Raw genomic sequence first — 23,459 nt, 5'->3', positions numbered from 1 at the left:
GGAGGGCAGAGATCAGCGGAGGTAAATGATCTGTGATTTGTGACCACATTAGCTCAATAATATGTAAAGTGATTTATTAGAACCACCAGATTCATCTTAATGGGAGTTGAATTTTAATAGGAATTCAGTCCTTCCCCTAGATCACTAAAACTGTGATCACAACCACATATTTAAGTTTCTCTTTGTGAAGCATTAGATCATATCTTCAGTGGCACCTGGGACAAGGGTAGTCAATGAATATTATTTGAACGTAATTTTAACAGCAACTGCAAAAGAGAAACATGATTATATTTTGTATAAGAGCTATATAAAATGTACCAAAAATTCAGTAAAAACAGTATTCTGGATTTCTTTTGACATCACTTGTTCACCTCTGCTTTAATAGATCCCAATCAACTTCAAATTTTAACCACTTCTTGGTGTGATAAAAGCAGCCATCATCTTGCCAGCAAATGTTTATTTCATTTACTCTCATTAACTGCTCTTCATGATATATATTAGTCACTTAAAATAATTGCAGAGGCTTTATGTTCACCTTCCATTTGAATCTTAGCTTGATGTTGAAAGTAATGGCTCAAGGACTGACAAATAGATATTGCTTATAATAAATTTATGAAGAGTTTATGAAGTGTGTGCACTGTTCTTTGTCAGGCATCTTGTAGCTAAACATAGCAAGCAGCCCATTTAAAGTAACAATGCTCACAGTAGAAGCTTTCAAGAGGGATCAGAGTGCAGTTCCTCGAAAAGGCCAAGATAAAAAGTCTCCTTGTGATCAATTACTTCTGCTAACAAATACTGTGGTGATAACTTTGATATTTTCTGTTCTTTAAAAAAAAAGCATGATTTTCCTACCATGTTGAATCTTTTTCAGACCTCTGAACTATTAGAAATATGCACATTTGAGCTCATGGAATATGTAGTCTAACTGGCTGTGTAAATCCTTGAAATCAATTATTTACACTCTATATAAGGATTGTTCAAGGAAACTCAGGAATTTAGATTTTAATATGCTGGGCCTTTCATTGTGAGAAGAAAGGAACAGGACTCTGGGCTTTTCCACAAAGATGAATGTTCTAATCTGACTTGAATCCCCACATGTTAAACACACATTTTTCCTCTTTGCTGAATTAAATTATGGAATTGATTTGTTTTACAAATTCCATAGAAATAGCAATAGCTTTGAGCACCAGGCAAACTTACTAGGAGTACAAATATCATTGGTTAAAAGAAAAGATTCTTTGTGTTGTGCTTCATGCGTTCAGACCCCAGAGTCCCTGAAGCAATATTAGCTAAGTATGCCACATTCTGATCTTGTAAATAAAACATGACAATCTGAAGGTCAGAAACTGTTTTACTAGGGGGCTCTGACTGCTAAAAGTGGGGCCCATGATTGACACGCATCTTCTATACAATTGTGTCCTTTATTCTGATGAGTCATCAGAGTTCAGTGTATAATCACATTTCACATGCTCCCTTCTAGAGAATTTTGAAAAATATGCCCATTGACTTTTAGCAGTTAGAGCTGTTTATAAAATATTGCAGGTACCACAGTAGTTAATTTGTTCCTGTCCTATAGATTTACCATGATTACATCGTTAAATGGTTAGTAGAGACTAGAAAGCTGGTTAGAAAGGATTACTATGAAAACATGCCTTGCAAAATTAAATTATGCTGTTATCACTCATAAGAAACAAATAGTAAACTACTTTCAGAAATAGTGGACTACTTTCAGAAAATGTCTATTTTGAGATAGTTATTATCACTGATCAAAACTGATTGTGTCAATTGAACATCAAATTTTTTAGCTAGAAAATATATAAATTGAAGGCACTAGTAGGTTTACAAAGGAAGAGGGATCACCCCCCTCAGACCAGAAGGGGACAATTACTGAAAATGAGTGAGGATTTAAGAAGTGGTGGCTATAGCTTCTGGATAATGCCCTGTAATGGGTCCCAGGTCAAGAAATACCCCTACAGGAGCGCCTGGGTGGCTCAGTCCATTAAGCATCCAACTCCTGTTTTCGGCTCAGAGCATGTCCTCAGGGTTGTAAGATCAAACCCCACATCAGGCGCCGTGCTCAGTGTGGAGTCTGCTTGAGATTCATTTTCCCTCTCCCCCTCCTGTCCCCCCCCTCCACCCTTCCCCTTCTAGAGTACATTATCTCCCTCTCTCAATAAATAAAATCTTTTTTTAATTTGTTTTTATTTATGATAGTCACAGAGAGAGAAAGAGAGAGAGGCAGAGACACAGGCAGAGGGAGAAGCAGGCTCCATGCACCGGGAGCCCGATGTGGGATTCAATCCCGGGTCTCCAGGATCGCGCCCTGGGCCAAAGGCAGGCGCCAAACCGCTGCGCCACCCAGGGATCCCTAAAATCTTTTTTTAAATAAAAAAAAAATACCCCTTCATACAAAGAACCTGACGCTCACTTTCAATAATAATAAATAGGAAGCCAAGAAAACCCCAATCAACCCCTCAGCTAGTTTGGGAGAGACCCCCTCAAGAAGCTGCTAGCTTTATAAAAGAAAGGAAGGCCTTAAAAAAGTGGGGTGATGGATCATGTCCCTTAGAAGTGGCCCAGAGGTGGAACTAGCAGTTGATCCATGGCCTTGCTAGGTATCTTCATAATTGGAGGAGAACCACCACAGGGCTTGCTATGACCCAGTGGTCTGCAGGTAAACCATATTCCTTTGCCCCAGCCCTGGATTGGCTCTCTCATTGCCAGAAGGCCACAGCGGCCAGGAATTCTAGGATTTTATGGAAACAGAAATGATTGATACTAGGCCCTTCAATAGTACAGACATTTTAGAACAACATCTGAGATTTTTAACATAATTAGGGACCACTTGGCTATGGGTTGAAACAAACATTTAAAATCAAATTCTTTGTTATAATTGAACAGCAACTTCTTTCCTTTAGCATAAAACACTCTAGTTCCATCCACATCATTGCAAATGGCAAGATTTCATCCTTTTTGACGGCTGAGTAATATTCCATTGTGTATATACACTACATCTTCTTTATTCATCAGTCAATGGACACTTGGGGCTCTTTCTATGGTATGGCTATTGTTGATAATACTGCTATATAAACATCAGGGTGCATTACTCCTTCAAATTTGTATTTTTGTATTCTTTGGGTAAATACCTAATAGTGCAATTGCTGGATCATAGGGTAGTTCTATTTTTAACTTTTCAAGGAATGTCCATACTGTTCTTCAGAGTGGCTACACCAGTTTGCATTCCCAACAACAGTTTAACAGAGTTCCCCTTTGTCCGCATCCTCGCCAGCACCTGTTGTTTCCAGTGTCGTTGATTTTTGGCTATTCTGACGTGTGTGAGGTGGTATCTCATCATGGTTTTGATTTCTCTTTCCCTGATCTGAGTGATGTTGAGCATCTTTTCACATGTCTGTTAGGCATCTGGATGTCTTTGGAAAAATGTCTATTCATGTCTTTGACTTCTTAACTGGATTATTTGATTTTGGGTGTTGAGTTTGATAAGTTCTTTATAGATTTTTGGATATTAGCCCCTTATCAGATATGTATTTTACAAAACTATCTTCTCCCATTCTGTAGGTTGCCTTTTAGTTTTGTTAATGGTTTGCTTTTCTGTGCAGAATCTTTTTATTTTGATGAAGTCCCAATAGTTTATTTTTGCTTTTGTTTCCTTGCAAGTATTATTATATTTCTTAAATTAAAGCTATCAAGATTATATTTGTTATAATACGCGTAGAACTGTTATTTTTCTTAAATACATTGAGCCACCTGTAGAGTACCAATTTACCCATCATATTTGCTTGTAGTGTGCCAGAATTGCTGTACTTCACATTATCACATCTGAAGCTAAATCAATCAACAAAAAGATACAACAAAAGAGTGTCTAACAGCACTCATTTTTCTTTAAAGAATAAAATAGGTATAAAAACAAAAGAAAAACCAGAGATAGAAGCAATGTATGTTTATATGGTTTCACATGCACTAGGATACACTTTAATGTCCTCTTAATTCATATGTCACCTAGATCATTGCTTGTCAAGCTATTATTGTCATAGACCAATACCTTGATAAAATACAATGAAAATAAATTATTTGAAAAATTTTAAAATCATTCAACATACAAGCCAAATGATCACACATTTTTTTAAAGATTTTTATTTATTTATTCGTGAGTGACACAGAGGCAGAGACATAGGCGGAGGGAGAAGCAGGCTCCCTGCAGGGAGCCCGATGCAGGACTTGATCCCAGGATCATGCCCTGAGCCAAGGGCAGATGCTCAACCATTGAGCCACCCTGATGTCCCTGATCACACAGTGTTAAAATAGTGTCAGATTTTTATAGAAGTTTCTATATGCTTATTCTCAATCCCTGTACTTAACACAGACTGGTATCAGTTTGTGGACTGGGGCTGGTCCACAGACCACACAATGAATAACCTTGGTATAATCCCATTTACTACACATGCCGTCGGTAAAAATTATTCTTTATTTAAATTTTGTGTCAAATACTCCTTGAAATAAGAGTCATTGGCAGTGACTTAGAAGTCACCACCCTCTTTCCATTAACCTGTATAGTATCATCTAACGTGTGTTCAAAATAGGGCATGTCATTCTGTACTAAGTAACTTCTGTGAAGTGAAAGCTGTCTTCTCTCATTTGCCTGGGCATTTTTCTTAAACCATCACCAGCCCTCATCTTGTTGCTTAAAGAATTTAAGAAAGGAAATATTGAATGTGGCATATACCTGTGTGGGTTTTCTTCTGACCTTATTTGCAGACATGCTAATTCTTGGTGCCAGTTCAGTTCTGCAGATGTGTTCAGTTTCACCTCAGTCATGTTCTTAAAGCATAAGACTCTAGATGCCTTCAGGTCAGGGATTGCCAAACACCCAGCCCCAGATACCCGTTACCCAGCTCTCTGCCTTTGGCTTCTTACCCGGAGCAGCCTGCTGTGACGGAAGAGGATTGTACTGGAGACCAGATCCACTTCAGTTAGAATTTTGAATCTGCAGCAGATTCTTAGGATGCTTCCTGTGTGAACTAGACAAGTTGTTTAAGTGCTCTGACACTGATTTTCCTCATCTGTAAAATGTAGATAATACTTAGATGCCAGAATCTTGGGAAGGTTAAACCAGGCAAAGCAAATGCAGTGCCTGGCATATGTGGTTGAGCACACAGTAATGTTACTTCCCCTCCATGTCTACCTTCCCGTGCCTCAGTTCCCCTCACCCCACCTCTGCCCTTGCTCTTTGGACCTTTGGCATTTTGCTTTGGTGAGTTTATTGCTTCACTCTGCTGAAGAGAAGGATAAACAAACCACTCAAAAATACATGTTCGCTAAGCATAGAGAAAAGGCTATGCTGATACTTGAGCTTTGCCACCTGAAAAAAAAAAAAAGATGACTCAAAGTGGATACTAAGTAAAAAGGAAAGCTCTGAGGGGCAGAGCTGTTTGAAAGCGACTCAGAATATAAATGCAGCAAAACCAAGCACTGGGTGATTGTCCATCTTTGGGACCACCTTCCCATATTCCCTCCCCATCTCCCTGACAGGCATCATTACCTGAACCACGCGGCACATGCAGGGGACCATTTGATCTCTGTGTTGATCTCATTCTTCTTTGGAAAATTATTTGCTTGTCTATGAAATGTGAAGATTTCTGTGATCTTAGGAAATTCTTTTAGCGGAAGTTTATGCTTTCTTGGGTTTTTGTTGCCTGTGAAAACTGATCTGTAAGCTAATAGCTCAGTACTAGAATGATTCCACTCATAATCATCTAATTTAAACGTGCGTTTGAGAGAATACATTGAACAAATCAAGTCCATGTACTCAGAGTGCTTTATTGTCTATTGTAAGGCTCAATCTGTGCTTTCTGGTCAATTGCCTAAGCCAACACTGCCATGCCAAACCCAGTGCAATGATTCCATCCCACACTCTGGGTTTGATGGGTTCACAAGTTCATGTACATTTTCAGTCAATTAAATAGGGCTACCAAGTGTTTAATTAACTTTAGTTATAAAATTAATGTAGATCATTACTATAAGTCTCAAACAATTTAGAAGTGAAATTAAAAATTAAAGTTGTCTACTCCTTGGCATCTACCCAAAAGGTTTGAAAACTGAGCTCTAGGGCACCTGGGTGGCTCAGTGCTTGAGTATCTTCCTTGAGCTCAGGTCATGATCCCGGGGTCCTGGGATCTAGTCCCACATCGGGCTCCCCACAGGGAGCTTCTCCCTCTGCCCCTCTCTCTGTGTGTCTCATGAATAAATAAATAAATAAATAAATAAATAAAATCTTAAAGAAAACACTCCACAATGAACCTAGCACACATATCTTTATAGTTGCTTTATTTATAATTGCCAGGACTTGGAAGCAACCAACATGTAGGTGAATGGATAAATAAACAGTGGTTCATCTAGACAATGGAATATCATTCAGCACTAAAAGGAAATAAGCTAGCAAGCCATGAAAAGACCTGGAGGAACTTTAAGTGCACACTACTAAATGAAAGAAGCCAATCTGAAAAGGCTGCACACTTTATGGTTATGACAGTATGGAGAAGGCAAAACTGAAGCCAATAAAAAGGTCAGTGGTTGTCAGGGGCTGTGGCTGGAGTGGGAGGTGTTGGGGAGGAGTGATGAGGCCGAGCACAGAGGATTTTTAAAACAGTGAAAATTCTCTGTATGATACCATAATGATGGATACATATCACTGTTTATTTGTCTGAATCCATAGTGTGTACAACACCAAGAGTGAACCCTATTGTCAACTCTCAAGTCTGGATGATCTTGTGTCAATATAGGTTCATCAGTTGTGACAGACATACCACGCTGATCACGGGTGTTGGTAATGGAGGAGGCTGTGCATGCGTGGGGATAGGGTAAATGGGAAATCTCGATACTTGTCCCTCAATTTTGCTATGAACCCAAAACTGCTCTTAATAAATAAAAAATAAGCTGTCTTAATAAAAAAAAAAAACTAAAGTTGCCCCTACCCCAAACCACCTGCCCAGTCAACACCCACCAACACAACACTCTCCTGCATTCCCACCATGGTCTTCCCAGCCCTTAAGTTGCTTCCATGTCTTGGCTCTTGCAGATAATGCTGCAGTGAACATGGGGGTGCAATAAGCTTTTCCAATTAGTGTTTTCTCTCTTCAGATACCAAAAAGTGTAATTGCTGGATCATAGGGTGGTTCTATTTTTAATTTTTTAAGAAACTTCCACAGTGGCTGTGCCAATTAACATTCCCACCAGCAGTGTATGATGGTTCCCTTTCCTACACATCTTCGCCAATACTTGTGATTTCTTGCTTTTTGATAATAGCCATTCTAATGAGTATGAGGGGACATAGCATTGTGGTTTTGATTTGTGTTTCCCTGATTTGTGATGTTGAGCATCTTGTAATAGACCTGTTGGCCATCTATATGACCTCTTTGGAAAAATGTCTACTCTGATTTACTCATTTTTATTTGATTTTTTGGCTATTATGAGTTTTTAAATATATTTTGGATATTAACAACCAATACGTGGTTTACAAGTATTTTCTCCCATTCAGTAAGTTGCATTTTCATTTTGTTCATGGTTTCCTTTGCTTCACAAAAGCCTTTTAGTTTGATATAGTCCCATTTGTGTTTACTTTTGTTGCCTTTGCTTTTGGTGTCCTACCCAAAAAATTATCACCAAGACCGATGTCAAGGAGCTCTCTATGATTTCTTTCAGGAGTTTTATGATTTCAGGTCTTACATTCAAATCTTTAATCCTTTCTGAGTTAACTTTTGTGTTTGATTAGAGGGTGGTCCATTTTCATTCTTATGCATGTGGCTGTCCAGTTTTCCCAATACCACTTATTAAAGAGACCACCCTTCTCCTACATGGTATATTCATGGCTCCTTTATCATAAATTCATTGACCATATATCTGTGGGTTTATTTCTGGGCTCTTTATTCCATTTCATTGGTCTACCTGTTTCTCTTTATTAATAAAATACTTTTTTGACCACTATAGCTTTGTAATATAGTTTGAAATCCGGGAACATGATACTTCCAACTTTGTTCTTCTTTCTTAAGAATGCTTTAGCTATTCAGTCTTCTGTGGTTCTATACAAATTTTAGGATTGCTTGTTCTGTTTCTGTGAAAATTTTGGAATTTTCCAAAATCTTGGAATTTTGATAGGGATTGTATTGAAACTGCATATTGCTTTGGGTAGTATGGATATGTTATCAGTATCCACTCTCCCAATCTGTGAGCACAGAATATCTTTTCATTCATCTGTGTCCTCTTCAATTTCTTAATGTGTTGAATTCTTTAAAAACGTGTAGAATTGTATCACAAGTGCTTTATATTGTATCCAAGCATGAATACAGCTAAGGGCACAAATTGCCTCTGAAGTGAAGGTAGAATAGAAGTTCCCTTACAAGTTTTCTGCTTAACTGATGAACTGACCTTGTCATTTCCTCTGTAAAACGAGGTGACCAAAGCTCATGATGTTCGGGATACCCACAGTTACCAGTTTCCCTTCCAGTCCACTCATACAACTCAGCCCGCATCTTTTAAGTTGGATGCTTTAAAAAGATCATTTGGATTTTCTCAAATATGTTATTCCAGTTGTGATCGTAGGTATGTTCGTTAATTTTACACATTATGCAAACTAATGAAACATGATAACTAGGGAGAGAAGGAAGCAGAATTAGGCAGAGGGAGAAGCTGAGTGGTACTGTGATTATCCCAAGGACATTGCTTAATAAATATCTTGCCCACCAAACTCCATCTCAGGATCTGCTTCCTGGGAATCCCAACCTGCCACAGTGATGCTATGCATTACAGCACTTAGCAGAAGGAAATAGAACTCTTTGCACCCATTTGGCTTAAGTATGATATCATCAGAGTGTGGTCAAACCTCCGGCACAGGGAGATTTAACCCCAAATACCCACTAGCCAAGAAGAGTACAATAGCCTTCATAAACATAACCATCTGTTCTTATGAGATACCCTGGCTAATAACCAGAAAAGATGGCAAAACTGGAAGTCTTTAAAAAAAAAAAAAAAACCTAAAATCCTAACAGTCGAATCTTATAGGAAAGTATGTTCCATGTAGTAAACATATTTAGGTTTAGAAAATCTAGACCTTCCCCTTTAATATTAAGATTTGATGTTCTGCCTAAATTAGAAACTGGGAGACTTCAAAAAGAAGAAGAAAATAAGACACCAGGAATTCATCATTGCAACACAAATCTCTAGATCTTTTTCCAAGATGATAAATTTAGGCAAAGTAAGGATCACTCCTCATTACTGATGAAAAAAGAAATATGCTTGACAATAGCTGTGGGTGGACTTGCGACTTGGTCCTCAAAGCATTCAAGACTGAAAAAGAAAAAATTGTCATTATTTGAAATTTTCCATAGTGGTGACAGCTATCACACCATGCTGTCTTTTGACCTTACAATCCAGTCTAGCTGATCTGCTAGAGGAGTTTTACTGATGACTACAATGTTTATTTAGCTGCTAAAATTATTCAACTCACTAGATATAATGATAGAGATGTATTTTAACGTGAAGAGTGACATGAAAAGTGCCATCAATGGTTTCATTTGCAAGGAGAGGCAAACAAAGAAATAGAAAGGAAATAAAAACATTGTAATGCATCACATGTCAAGAATTTTTGAGTCCCTTTATTTTTTCTCATTATGTGTAGGGACTTCAGATATATTCGTTTCCCATATTCTATCAAGGTGAAAAATGACATCTCTCCTATCTATAAATAGAAAATTATGGCCTGCTAAAAATTACACTATATATCCAAATTCTACATGAAAGGAATTATAAATAGAAGGAAAGTTATGAATTGAAATGCTGTTGCGCTGAGAAATCTTCCTCACCAAGAATAAAGAGGTTAACTCATTTCCCTTCCATCTCCTATGTATCATCCACACTTCTTTTATCAGAATTCTCTGACGGTAAGTTCTCATTGCTTTCCTCCTCTAGGCCTAGGACCTAGTACTAGCTTTGATGATTTCTCATCAGAACCACTTACATCGAGCATCCTGAAATCTTTTCTAACGCGTGTTTTTAACAGATTCTAACGAAAAGGTGGGAAGGCATTGACTCTGAAAAGGAATGCAAATGTCTGATGAGATGGGGCAGTCATGGCATAACCAATAATCTATATGCTCCATATTCCTAGTGCTTCTTGGAGGGAAAAAAAGGATGTACCATTTAATTATGGCTGCAATAATGTCGTGTAACATCCAACCATAAAATCTCAGTAGCAAACAACAGTAAGTATTTATTGAGCCCATGAGCCTATGAGTCAACAAGAGTCCAGCTGATCTTGGCTAGGCTCTAAGTGGTTCTTCTGAGCTTACTCATGAATCTGTAAGGTTGACTGAAGATCAGTGGATCTAGTCTGGGCTTGGCTTGAGTGACTTGGCTCTGCTCCACATGTTTCTCATCTTCTTTTTGGGACCAGTGAGCTAGCCTGGGCACATGCTTCTCAAGGTGTTGCCAGAGGTAGAAGAGGGCAAGCCCAGTCATGCAAGTGATTCTACTTTTGGGTCATCTCACATTTTTTAACATTCCACTGGCCAAAGCTCTTTACATAGCCAAATTCAAAGTCAAGCATCAGAGAAATAAGGTCCACCTCTTTAGTGGGAAGAACTGCAAAGTCATATGGCAAAGGGTGTGACTACAGGAAGAAGGAAAAAAACAAAAATAAGAAAAACAAAACCAGGGTCATTAGTTGACTCTACCACAGGGAAGGAGCATATATAGTTGCTCTGACATCAGGACTGCCACATATCAATGCGCAGATGTATCATGCACAATGGTGCCTGGCGAGAGGGTGGGAGAAGCTAGAATCCAGCCCACACCGTACTGCCCAAAGCCATGCACCCTGGTGTGGGGCTGAGGCCTTTTTCTAACAAAAGTGTTTTATGGGTTAGTGGAGCCCTGTTTGCATTTCACCATTAAAGGCTTCAAAAACTGTATCACTGTCCTCCCACTGAATACAATTTTAAACTTTCTCATCAGGTTTTTCAATACCATGCTCTTCTACTTCAGTTACCCCCTTCTACTCCAAAACCACCTCCAGATATCATTTCAAACACATGCAGTACATATGAATCTCAGTACACAAACCCAAATTGAAAAGCATTTAATGTATTTTCTATAGCTAAACTTAATCTCCTTTTTTAGGCCCCCATTCAGTCAGTGGTAGAAAATTAATCCCTGCCAGTTGAGTGCCACCCCTTCCCCACAGTTGTGTCAAAAGCGTGGGGGACTTAGATATCATCACGTGGTCAGTGGGAGATCGGGTGTACAGTCATATAGCCAATGAAATGTGATAATGACATGCACCCATAAAATCCTCCCACATGTGATCCTCCATGCTCCTTCCCCAAGCTGCAGCCTTGACAACCAAGAGTCAAAGATGGCAAGGCGACAAGAGGGTAAGAGCCTGGGATCCCTGAATCATCGCCTAGAGTTAGAGCCACCTGCCAATCAGGAATACTTTTTTGGGATTTACATAAGAAGAAAGAAACTGTTAGTGGATCAAGCCACTGATGTTGGGAGTTTATCTTTTCAAGAATTAAAATAACAGAAATGAAGATAGTCGGTTCAGAGAGCAAGTTCACTGGGCCATATGGTGAGATGACCAGGCTGCGTGTAGAACAGACATGACTTTTTCGATCATTCAAAGTGCAGATCACTGGGTATTGATGGGTTTATTTCTGACCATGTTAAGCTTCTCAGAGAAGATGTGGAATAAACAGAGTCCTGTTTTGAACCCCCAGGACTCAGCCTCAGTGATTTTAATACCCAGGTAACCATCTTCCCCTCGAGTGTTATCCTGTCATAATTCTTGGAAATTTCAGTATCCACATGGGTGATGGTTCCAGGGTGCCAGCTCATTTAGTCAGAAGCGTGGGGCTTAGGTTGGTTTCTCTAGAAACAGAACATGAAATGGAGATTTTTGTACAAGTGATTTATTGAAGGAGGACTCTCATGAGTAAGGAAGAGAGGAAAACAGGAAAGGACAAAGCCAAACGGACATGTAGTTTCAGCTGAGGTCCAGCCTCTGCTTTGCTTTTTTTTTTTTTTTTTTAAGATTTTATTTAGTTGAGAGAGAATGAGAGCCAGAGAGATCACATAGGGAGAGGGAGAAGCAGACTCGCCGCTGGGCAGAAAGCCCGATGCCGGGCTCAATCCCAGGACCCTGAGATCATGACCTGAGCTGAAGGCAGATGCTTAACGGACTGAGCCACCCAGGAGTCCCTGACCTCTGCTTTAAAATGTCCCCATATAGCTGTCCCCAGGTTGAGGCAAGTGGGGGGATAGGACTTTGTACCCTCCCTCTAAAGCAGGCTCTGTAAGCTCTCAGGGAAAGGGCATAATCTCCCAGGCAGTTCCCAGGAAAGCAGCTCCAACTGACCAAGGATAATTCTTCAAAGAAGAGTACAATTATGGGCCAGAACCAGCCAGTTCTCGCAGCATACTCCCCAGGCCCAGGAAAGAGCATCTGAGTACCAACAACCAGTCACAGCGTGCTACCTGGACTCCTCCTCCAGTAAGAAAATCGGCTTTTCTGTGCATGGTCTTCTCCGTCAGAAGGAATCCAACCAGACCACTTCTCTCCAAGACAGTCTGGCCAGCTGCCTCGGTGTAGCTACCCATGAAGCCTCACCACCCGTCTAAGGTCATTATCACACCAATGGCTGCATCATAGCGAGCCACAGCGGAATGACTGCTAAAAGCTACATCTCCACCTAGAATAGAAAGCAGTAACATGCAGTGTCAGCCTAAAAGGTTACTACTCCCACCTCATTTCAGCTGAAATAATTTGATGTAGCCCTTAGCACTTTTAGCTCATTAGGAATTTTGTGAACTTGTTCTGCAAAATAAAAGTAAAGGCAATGTGATTTGCTCTGCTAACCTCACTGGGGTCCATGGTTTTCATGCAATGTTTCCAATGTAGCAAGCTTTTCTGTCACTTGACAGAGTGATTTTGTGTTATGGCAACAGGATTATTTTTGCAATTTGAAAAGCCATTTCATGAAGACATTTTGGCTCAAGGCATGGTCAGAGAGCTCTTAAAATCACACTAACAGTGAATTGGGGCCCTTTTCTTTATAAACTGATCAAAGACCTGCTTCCCTTCTATAATAAAATATTCCAAAACTTTTTCCCTTGCTGATGATTATTAGCCCCATTAAAAAAAAAATCCATCCACCCAGTCTATACAACTCCAGGGAAGACCTCTGCTTTCACCAGTTAGGAGTTTCATATATATATGAATATTTATTTTCATAATATATATAGTTTCATATAACACATATACATACATACATACATACATACATACAAAAAAACTGAAATGGTGGCCAAGGTTAGCATTTTACCTCAGGTATTTTATTCAAAGTGACAAATATTTATTTAGCACAAATGTGCCAGACACTGCTAAATGCTAAGATTGTAAAGGAGAGTGAGACATGTGTCCTAATCTCAAGTTCCTCACAGCCCATTGGCAGAGAAGGATCTGTATTCAAATAAACTACAATAGAACTGTGGCATGTGGCTAACAGAACAATTTTGCATGGGGTGGTTTAGGATAATGTCATTGAGAAGGTGGCATTTTATCTGGAGTTTAAAGGATGAGTACACATTGTCTGGTAACTGGAGTAGTTAATATCTGCACTTACAGAATCATCAGTGAATCCATCCTTCAAAGTTAAGACCGGTCACTATTTCCTAAGACACGAGAGTTCTGAAGTTTCGAATATAAAAACATAGTTAATAAACGTTTTTGGTCTCTAAAGCCAATTCTTGCTCAGAAAAAAAAAAAAAGGCTTGATATAGTGATAAAAGAAGGAAGAAAATTATTATATAGACCTTATTGTTGGCCATCAGATTATTTTCTCATTCAATTCAATAAACAGTACCCAACACTTCACATAAACCACACATGGCAATGATATTTAAGATGAAGAATAGTTGTGTGTGCAAAATCTGAATTTTAGAACTTTACAACAAAACTGCTGGCAGTGAAAGCTATTTTTTTAAAAAATATATATCAATAGAATTATTTGATGCATTGCTCATGCTTTCTTTCAACAAAGATTTCTTGCAACAAAAATTAAAATGAAAGAATTCTTGAGGACACACAAACTGTACGCACCCCAAAGATGGCAGGTACATTAGTGAACACAAGGAGCATTCCCACCTCAAGGGAGTCTGCCGCCTGAGTAGCTCCAGACTATGGAAGATGGATTAGGCATTGCTGACAACCATGAAATTGATGTAGCTAGAGAATGATTCAAGCATAAGAGTTGCAGTCATAGTCATGGGATTTAGAGATGGAAGGAAATCCACTCATCAGGAACAGACGGTTGTTTGTCAAACAGTCATCCAATTTAAATAGCTCTTCCTGTATGATACCATAGGTCAGGATTAAAGCATTTGGGAGAAAAATTGGCATGTCGACCCACAAGCACAATGTGGGCAAGAATAGGCTACCCACTTGAGCTAACATGGTTCCAAGGCTCCCAACCATTTACATGCCCAGCATGTGCACTCACACACTCATACACGCTCACATGTACAATCTTACTCCAAATCTCCAAATCACAGCCTGAAATCCCATACTTAAAGAATTATTACAGTTTAAATGCTGAATTCATTCCTGGACCCAATTTAAGTAAAAATTCCACTAGAAAATGATCTATTTACTGTATGATCCAGCAATGCCATTCCTAGAGAAATGAAAACTTACATTCCCACAAAGACCTATACAGGAATGTTTATAGCAGCTTGATTTATAACTGCCAAGAGCTCAAACCACCCAAATTTCCTCCAACAGGTGAATGGATAAACATGCTGTAGTATATAGTATGTAGAATGTTTACCCCACGGAATACTACCCAGTGAGAAAAAGAAATGACTAACAATGCAAACAACAGCATGGATGAATCTCAAAGGCATTATGCTGAGTGAAAGAAGCCGCTCTCAAAGGTCACATTGTGTATAATTCCATTTACAAGACCTTCTGGAAAAGGCGAAAGTGTAGTGATGGATAACAGATCTGTGATTGCCGGGGTTCAGGAGCAAGGGCAGAGTTTTGCAAAGGAGCAGCTCAGAGGTGGTGTTTGCTGTTGTGGTGGGGATTGTTATTGGGGGTTTTTGTTTTTGAAATGACGAGATTGTTCAATATCCTGATTGTGGTGGTGGTGGTTACACAAGACTTTATACGTGTTAAAACTCAGAGAACTATGCATCAAAAAAAATAAATGTACAGTTTGATTAAAAGCAAATTGAAGACCGTACACCCCAGTCTCAAAATGAAAAACAGAGATGTATATTTAGGGACAATGTGGAAGGGTAATCTGCTTCCCCTCCTCCTCCTAAATCTGATTTATATGGAGTGAGAAGGAAGGAGATTAAGAAGGCTTTTGGGACACCAGGGGGTGAATTTGCAGAGGGTGCAACTCATGGTGAAGGAAAGGCATGGGTGAAGAAGGGAGGGTAAAGGACAAAGTAAATGGAGTCTAGGAAACCAAGGAACGTCTCTAGGACTCAAACCCATAACAGCATCAATTCCACAAAAGTTAGCAGGGGAGGTAACAGCTTTTAAAGCTGATTGCACAGCCCCCAATTTTTGTTCTTCAAGAGATAGCGGCTGGAAAGAAGACAGAGATTAATAAAAAGGAGAGGTGGGGGAGATGAACAAACAGAGAGGAGACTTTGTTCCCCTAAGTACTTCTACCGGGAACTTGGCTTCCTGCCTTGAGTGGAATGGAGGGGAGTTTGCACTCTTTCAAATGGAGTGTCTCAGTCGATCACCTGCCTAACCAAATGATGTCCTGCCCTTGCCGAATGAATGTGAACCGTACGATGTCTTGTCAGTTTTCAGCTCTTGAAATGATCCATCTACTTCTGCTTTGGCAAGAAGCTGGTTTTGGCAAGGACAGGTAATCATCATCAGTTAAGCCTTCCAAACTTTAAGTCTGTCAGGTGACTCATTGCCTTTGGGAGCACACATTCATTCTATATCTAATTCTAAATCAGTGGTTCTCAACCAGGGACGGTTATGCCCTCCATGGGACCGTGGAGACAGTTTTGCTTGTCACAGCTCAGGAGAAGATGCTCCTAGCAACTAGGGAGTGGAGACCAGGGCTCCTGCTAAACACCCCGCATCACACAGGACAGCCCCCACAATAAAGAATTACCCGGCCCCAAATGTCAGTAGTGCCAAGATTGAAAAACCCTGTTCTAAACGTTCTAATAATACTTGAAATTTTTCCATTGCCTATTTTACATACCACCTTTTCCTAAAATAACCTACTCATTAGAGGTTTTTTCCCTAACATGTGTGATGTGGCTGGGGTCTGGTGGGGTTTCTTGACTTCACAAATGAAGCTGTCGATCACCACGGGAGGCTGCGAACCAAATACGATTGCTCTGACTTGAAAACCAAGGCGCTGCAAGACTGCATGCTCATCCGCATATGCTAAGTACATTTTCCACATTTGGTACTTTTTATGGGGCAAATAAAACCCACACTGCTTTCTCAAGATCACACAAAGATCAATCAGTGTTCTCTATGGAAACATCACCCAGCTCGAGGCAAAGCAAAGCAAATGTGCCACCTCTGTGAAGGGACAGTACTTCTTGTTTCAAAGGCTAGTGACAGGTTAAGATGAGTATTTTCAGGACTCCTCACTGTTTAAAAAGCATGAATTTTTCTCCTTCTCAACGTAATAACCAGAAAAATCTATTAATTTTCACTTTTTCGCTATAAAACTTGAACAGATCCATTTAAATCACCAAGCTCCATCTGTACCCCCTGCCCCCAGCCAGCAAATTCCCTATATACTCCAAGACACAAGGACTAGAAGGCAAGGGAAGCCCAAGTCACATCTCTTCAGTAAAGGTTTAATAGAAATGTTAGGTTGGCATCTCTGCTCAAGTGAATTCTTTCTATGCACGCAGAACCTTCCTTCTTGCATCACAGACACTTGGATTTTTCAGACTTCCGACTCCTGTCTCTCATCTCCTGCCCCATCCGGGCTCAAAGCATCAGCACAAAGGTATATTATGCTGCTGTCTTGGTTCATTGTTCAGCTTCTTGTGAAGAAAGCAAGCAGTGAACAGTGTCGTGCGTGAAAGGAGGCAGGTGTACCGCACCTTGCCTTCCAGCTTGTGTCTGACATTTTCAAACACCTAATAGAAAAATTGTGCACTAGCAGGACCCAATTTGTTGCCATTTCTAAAATGCCTACAGCATTAAATGGATGACTAAGAGCATTCACCCATTTCTCCCATCTATGCATTATTATGAGAGCAATACATTCGCTGGGGATGACAAGGACATTTATTCAAAGACCACCTGCCCCAAAGGCCTAATTTTCTGCACAGAGATTCTTTTCTGTTAAAGGAATAATGTTTCAGCCTGTACTTAATAGCCACCTTACTCTGATGAGCTCGGGACACGGTTTGCATTTATGTCCTAGTGAAGTTCCATCAGGAGGCAGTGATTGCTTAAAAAACACAGACCTGGCTGGAAATTTCACTCACTGAGGATTTGAGAATGGAGGGTAGATACACAAAAATACGTGTATTAAATCAGTAAACAGTAAGTCTACTGTTCTAGGTTCCATAGCAGGTCCAAAATGACCTGCCTTCAAGAAGCTTAAGATATAACTGAAAACATAAGACAAATTTAAAAAAAAAAAAACACCAGAACTAAATAATTTCAGGACACTACTGATGTACATATGCCACTTACTGGAAATTCTGTATGATGGTGGTTAATGCTCAAATCATAAAAATCCCAACTTCCTTTTGGACAATTCAAAGAATATGATATCATATGATATCCAGATGACATCAAACACAAATCAAGTGAGGATTTTTCTGAAGACATCAAGGTATGGCAGCCATATGTGGCTGATTTCTAGAGTAGTCCCAATTTCAAATATTTTATCATCTTGCCAGATCCGGTGCTGATTTTTCATTGAGGAAATATGGTCTCAATACGTAGTGAAGTGCTGGATGGAGTCTCATCAGTAGGTTATGTCCAAATCTCACTGCAGGAGCAGTTTCCTAAAGAAAGTCTTAGAGATCAGGAACTCCCCCTTAAGTGAACAATTGTCTCAAGGAAGGAAGGTAGTAAGGTAGCACTTGGTCCTTCTACCCTTACATTTTGACAGATGCCTCTCACTTTTGAGCCTTTGGACCTGTGAAAGTGGACTGCATCACCTGTCATCATGCTAAGGAGCCAGAAAGCATGAGGACAGAGCAAGTTCCTGCCTTTGACAAGCAATGTACTTAATCAAAGAACAACAACCCTGGGACACAATAAAGACGTTGTTAAAAAAAAAAAAAAAACAATGAGTATTTTTATCCTTGTCAGGCTCTGACATTTATACCAGGATACATAACATGAATTCTTATTCTCCAATTAGCCACACGGCTCCTGACCCAAGGTTATGCTTATAAAGGAAGCGAAGAGAGTAGAAATGTGCAGAGAGGGATGGATGCCTCAAGCCAGCAAATCCACAAAAAAAAAAATCCTAATGTGAAATAGCCTTTGTATGGACTCCACGAACAATTTCTTTTTCGCATCTCCCTATTTTCTCTGGCTATGTGGAGGGTTTTCAAAAGAACCATCGGGTCAATAATAAATTGACAAAAAATGCTTCAAGCTACTTGTTCTGTCAGCATGTATAGACTCCTTTAATTCCCAAATGACTGTCTTCAGTAACCTTCCTGTTGTTATGAGTTAGGAGTACTGATGTGTGATGAATAAATTGCACCCACTGGTTATTGTCAGGAGCAGAGTTAAATTACATGTTTAGATTGGCATTCCTTTCTCAAACTTCATTGCCAAATGAAGCATGTGTGATAGGACTATGAAAGTCTTCCCTGACTCACAACAGAGTAAAATAAAAAACAATTTCTAGATTATTGACCCCTTATAGGTAGGAAGAAAAATCCCTAAGAGCCCAGCAGTATCAAAAGAGCTCCCGGAGATTCTTTCCTCGTAGGGCCATTTCTCTCTGCTTCTCTTCTACCACATGAAAGCTAATATTTCAATGTAAGGCTACTGATGAAATGCTTGAGATCCACTTGAGAGGAGGGTTCAGATGAGAATGAACTTATTTCTGAAGTTATAGATGGATAATCAAAGCATATGCAGGCTGGGCATCATTCGCAACACTAATACTTTGACAGGGCAAAGCCTGCCCTAGTCTTTCACAGCCTCCCATGATTCCCTGCTCTTTCCCTCCTGCCTTTTAGTGGGAACAGAAAAGAGGAAGAAAAAGAATCCCATTAATGAGAATTCGGTCCAAATTCAGGACTCTCTATAAGGCATCTTCTTACATTCCATCCATGTATTTGAAATGGGAAATAAAAATTTTACGCAAAGAGGCTCATGGATTTCAAGTAGCTACTGATGACTTACCAAATGAACTTGACTTTAAAAAGTCTGCTTGAGACAACCCTGTCGGGACCCCCCTCACTTCCGAGAGCTTTCTCTGTATCTTTACTTAATAAATTTCTGTCCCTTTACACACTGCCCTGTGTCCGTGAGATTCATTCTTCAACTCCATGAGACAAGAACCAAGCTCTTCCGTACCAGAGGGGAAAAATAACCCTGGTTTGACAATAGTAAGGACTCAAGTATCCTGTGAGTCTTCTTCAACATATGAAAATCCTTTTGGAACACCTTCCTTTTACTACCTTTTACTTCCTTCCTTTTACTACCCCCAACCCCGAAGTATATAATCAGTTGCTCCTCACAATTCTGGGGCAACAGCTCTTTCTACGCATGGGTCCTATCCTCCTGCTTTAATAAAACCACCTTTTTGCACCGAAAATGTCTCAAGGATTCTTTCTTGGCTATTGGCTCCATACTGCAACAATGCTACTCCAAAAATATTACTTGGTGTACACCTGGGTGGCTCAGCAGTTGAGCGCCTGCCTTCAGCCCAGGGCATATTCCTGGAGTCCTGGGATCAAATCCCACATCGGGCTCCCTGTGTGGAGCCTGCTTCTCTCTCTGCCTAAGTCTCTGCCTCTCTCTCTCTCATGTCTCTCATGAATAAATAAAAATTTTTTTAAAAAGTTCACTTGATAATTCACCTATGTTCCCCCACATTTTTGTTCTGTTGTATGGAATATTTAGAAATTGAAACTTTTTTTTATTTAACAAGCTATTCTTTCAAGTATCAGTAACATTTACAGAGTTTTTAATATCTGACCAAGATATGGCTTTTAGTCTTGAGCTCAGCCTAAAGGGGAAATTTTATCTAAAGTCATAAAGAAATTTTAAATCATTCAGTAATGTTATATACCATAGAAGTATCCTTATTCACAAACTATTTTTTAATATTGTAAGATAAAACAAATGATAGTAAGCATCCAGGCTTTGAGAATAGAAGAGAATGATAAAATAAAAGAAATTAAGTAAAAATAGCAATGTTAAAGTTAATTGGCAATGTCAATATGAAGTCATTTGTTAAAAAACATTATGTATATATAAAATTATTTTTTTCTAGCTCTGATTTAAAATGCCCTAGAAGCAATGTCACTCCAACCATAATACATAACCTTGAGTTTTTTTCCTCTGATAGTTCTCATTCCAAGGAACCTGGGCTCCTTAGAGAAATGGCAGATTCCAGGCCTGGGGCAAAGAAGGTACAATTACAGTCTGAGATACCTTGTGGGCAAGAAAAAAAGGGAGCTTTTCAAGATTAATTGGGTCATGTCAAAAGGACACAGGAGCCAAATTGAAAGTGCCCCTCCTACTGGCCAAAGTTGTGACCAACACACTTCAAAAAGAACAATGTAGTTGTTTGAAATGTATTAAATCTAAGAAAATCCATAAATCAAAAAAAGAGAAAGCCAGGAAGGAAACTCACTTGGCGCTATTCAGGGCAGCTCTTTTTTTAACATTTTATTTATTTATTACACACACACAGAGGCAGAGACAGAACCAGGCTCCATGCAGGGAGCCCAATGCGGGACTCAATCCTGGGTCTCCAGGATCAGGCCCTGGGCTGAAGGTGGCGCTAAACCGCTGAGCCACCCGGGCTATATTCAGGGCAACTCTTAAACTGACTCCGTCCTTTACAAATTGGTGATTAAAGGAAAAGACTTAAGCATTTATCCTGGAAAGGTAGCTATATAGCTCTTCATTCCAGGACAATACCAGTTAATAAATGTAAAATGGTAGAATTATATGACCATCATTTTGCAGCCCCCAGAGAAATTGTTGATTCAAGCCAGGGTTATCAATTGGTGTTAGACAGAAAGACAGACAGACAACTGTTAAAGGAACCGTAAATGGGAAAAGAGGCAGTCATGATGGGTCCAAAGAAAAACCAATCATTTGGGATGCCTAGGTGGCTCAGTGGTTGAACGTCTGCCTTTGGCTCAGGGTGTGACCCCAGGGTCCTGGGATCAAGTCCCCGCATCGGGATCCCCACAGGGAGCCTGCGTCTCCCTCTGCCTGTGTGTCTGCCTCTCTGTATCTCTCATGAATAAATAAATAAAATATAAAAAAGAAAATAAAAAAACCAATCAGTCTTAAAACTCCGGTCTCAAAGCCTCAAACTCAAGTATATGGCAGAGGAGTCAAGCCGTTATCACCCTAATCCAGGGCTCAATCTTTGTGTCACTAATGGTAGAACAAGCAGATATCACATGTCACCTGTTGCAACGCATTATAATGTACCCAACATCTGTGACCAATTCTAGTGGCAAATACTTAATGAGTACCCATCAAGCTTTTAGAGCCAACTTCCAGTTTATAGGAAATAGAACTAAATATAGCAAAGTGACACCACAAGGAATCAACCACACAAATCTAGAGAGTGAAATCATTTTTTATGGACAATTTGCCCATCAGTAAGTCAGGGTCATGAAAAAGACACTCTTTTGCAATAAAAGAGACTTAAGGGAAATAACCACCTGTGGTGGGTGGTCCTGGAGGGCATTCTGGTTCATTAAGGGGAATTTTGGAAACAACTGGGGAAATCTGAATATCAACTGGATATTCGATCATATTTGAAATGAGCATAATTGTAACTTCCAGTGTGATAGTGTTATTTCACCAAAGATACTTTTTAAAGATGCCTATTTAGTAGCTTCCTTAGAGTAGTGTGCAGCACAAGCAACGCCTAGAACTAAGTGTGGTCCGAGGAACAGCAACACTGTCACCATCATCTGGGAACATTAGAAATGCAGACTCGGGCATCATTACCCCAGACCTACTGAATCAGAGTGTGTGTGGCCACAAGATCCCCTTGGGATTCCTCTGCACACGGCACACTTCACAAGAAGCATGATTGTAGGGCCAGATCTTGCTACATAAGGAGACACTGAAGAATTTGAAATGAGGCTGTCAATTGCTTCTGCCTCCAGCTCCCCGTGTACCCGAGGATGTGCCTGATTGCACCCCAGAATGGATTGAGGCTTAGCCCCTGAGCCCACGAGATTCAGCCTCTCGTTTATCCATCTGCTATCATCACTCTCCTCTTCTGACTACTCCTGGCAGCCCCCAGTTTTCAACTCCAGAGTTGAGCAGGGGAGTCTGGTCAGAAGAGGTGCTGCTGTACACAGTGGGGTCAAGCAGTCACCCACTAAATATGCACAATTCTCCTGGAGGGGAGGAAGAGAGAAAATGCCCCCTGTGACTCATCCCAGTTGCATCCCTTCCTGCCCAGACTCTCCTTAGTTCAGAGTTAGCTCTGCAAGTCTGCTCTTAATCTTTTGCAGGACTTTGTACCTGGGTGTTCTGGCATAAGTAGTGTCCCTCCAAAGTTCACGTCCACCCAGAATCTCAAAATCCAACCTAATTAGGAATTAGTGTCTTTGCAGATGCAGTCGGGTTAAGATGAAGTCATGCTGGAATAGGGTGAGCCAAAAACCCATTGTGACTGGTGTCCTTGTAAGACAAGAGAACTGTGGACACAGACGTGCACACAGGGAGAAGGCCCTGTGAAGATGAAGGCAAAGATTGGAGTGATGCGTCTACAAGCCAAGGAATGTGAAGGACTGCCAGTGACCACCAGAAGCTAGGGAGAGGCAGGGAGGGACCCACCCCTAGAGCCTTCAGAGCCTTGCCAACACCTCAGTTTCAGAGTTCTAGCTGCCAGAAACATGCAAGGATAAATTGTTATTGTTTCAACCCACCAAGTTCCTGGAGCTTTGTCACAACGGTCCTAGGAAACTACTATGCTGGGCAGCCCTCCCATCCTGAATTCAAAAGGAATAACTTATTAGGATTACTAGTTCACATTGATCCAGTGTTTATTATGTACAAGGCACTGGACTAAGTACTTCACATGCAGCTGCCTCATCCAATCCTACAACAATCCTCTAAATGAGGTAACCTCATTCCCCATTCTACAGATCAAAAACTGAAGTTTAGGGAAATCAAGTACCTTGTATACATTTATAAGTGA

This window comes from Nyctereutes procyonoides, unplaced genomic scaffold, assembly GCF_905146905.1.
Source record: "Nyctereutes procyonoides isolate TBG_1078 unplaced genomic scaffold, NYPRO_anot_genome, whole genome shotgun sequence".
In the NCBI taxonomy this organism is placed as follows: domain Eukaryota; kingdom Metazoa; phylum Chordata; class Mammalia; order Carnivora; family Canidae; genus Nyctereutes; species Nyctereutes procyonoides.
Note: the sequence above shows the minus strand (reverse complement) of the source record.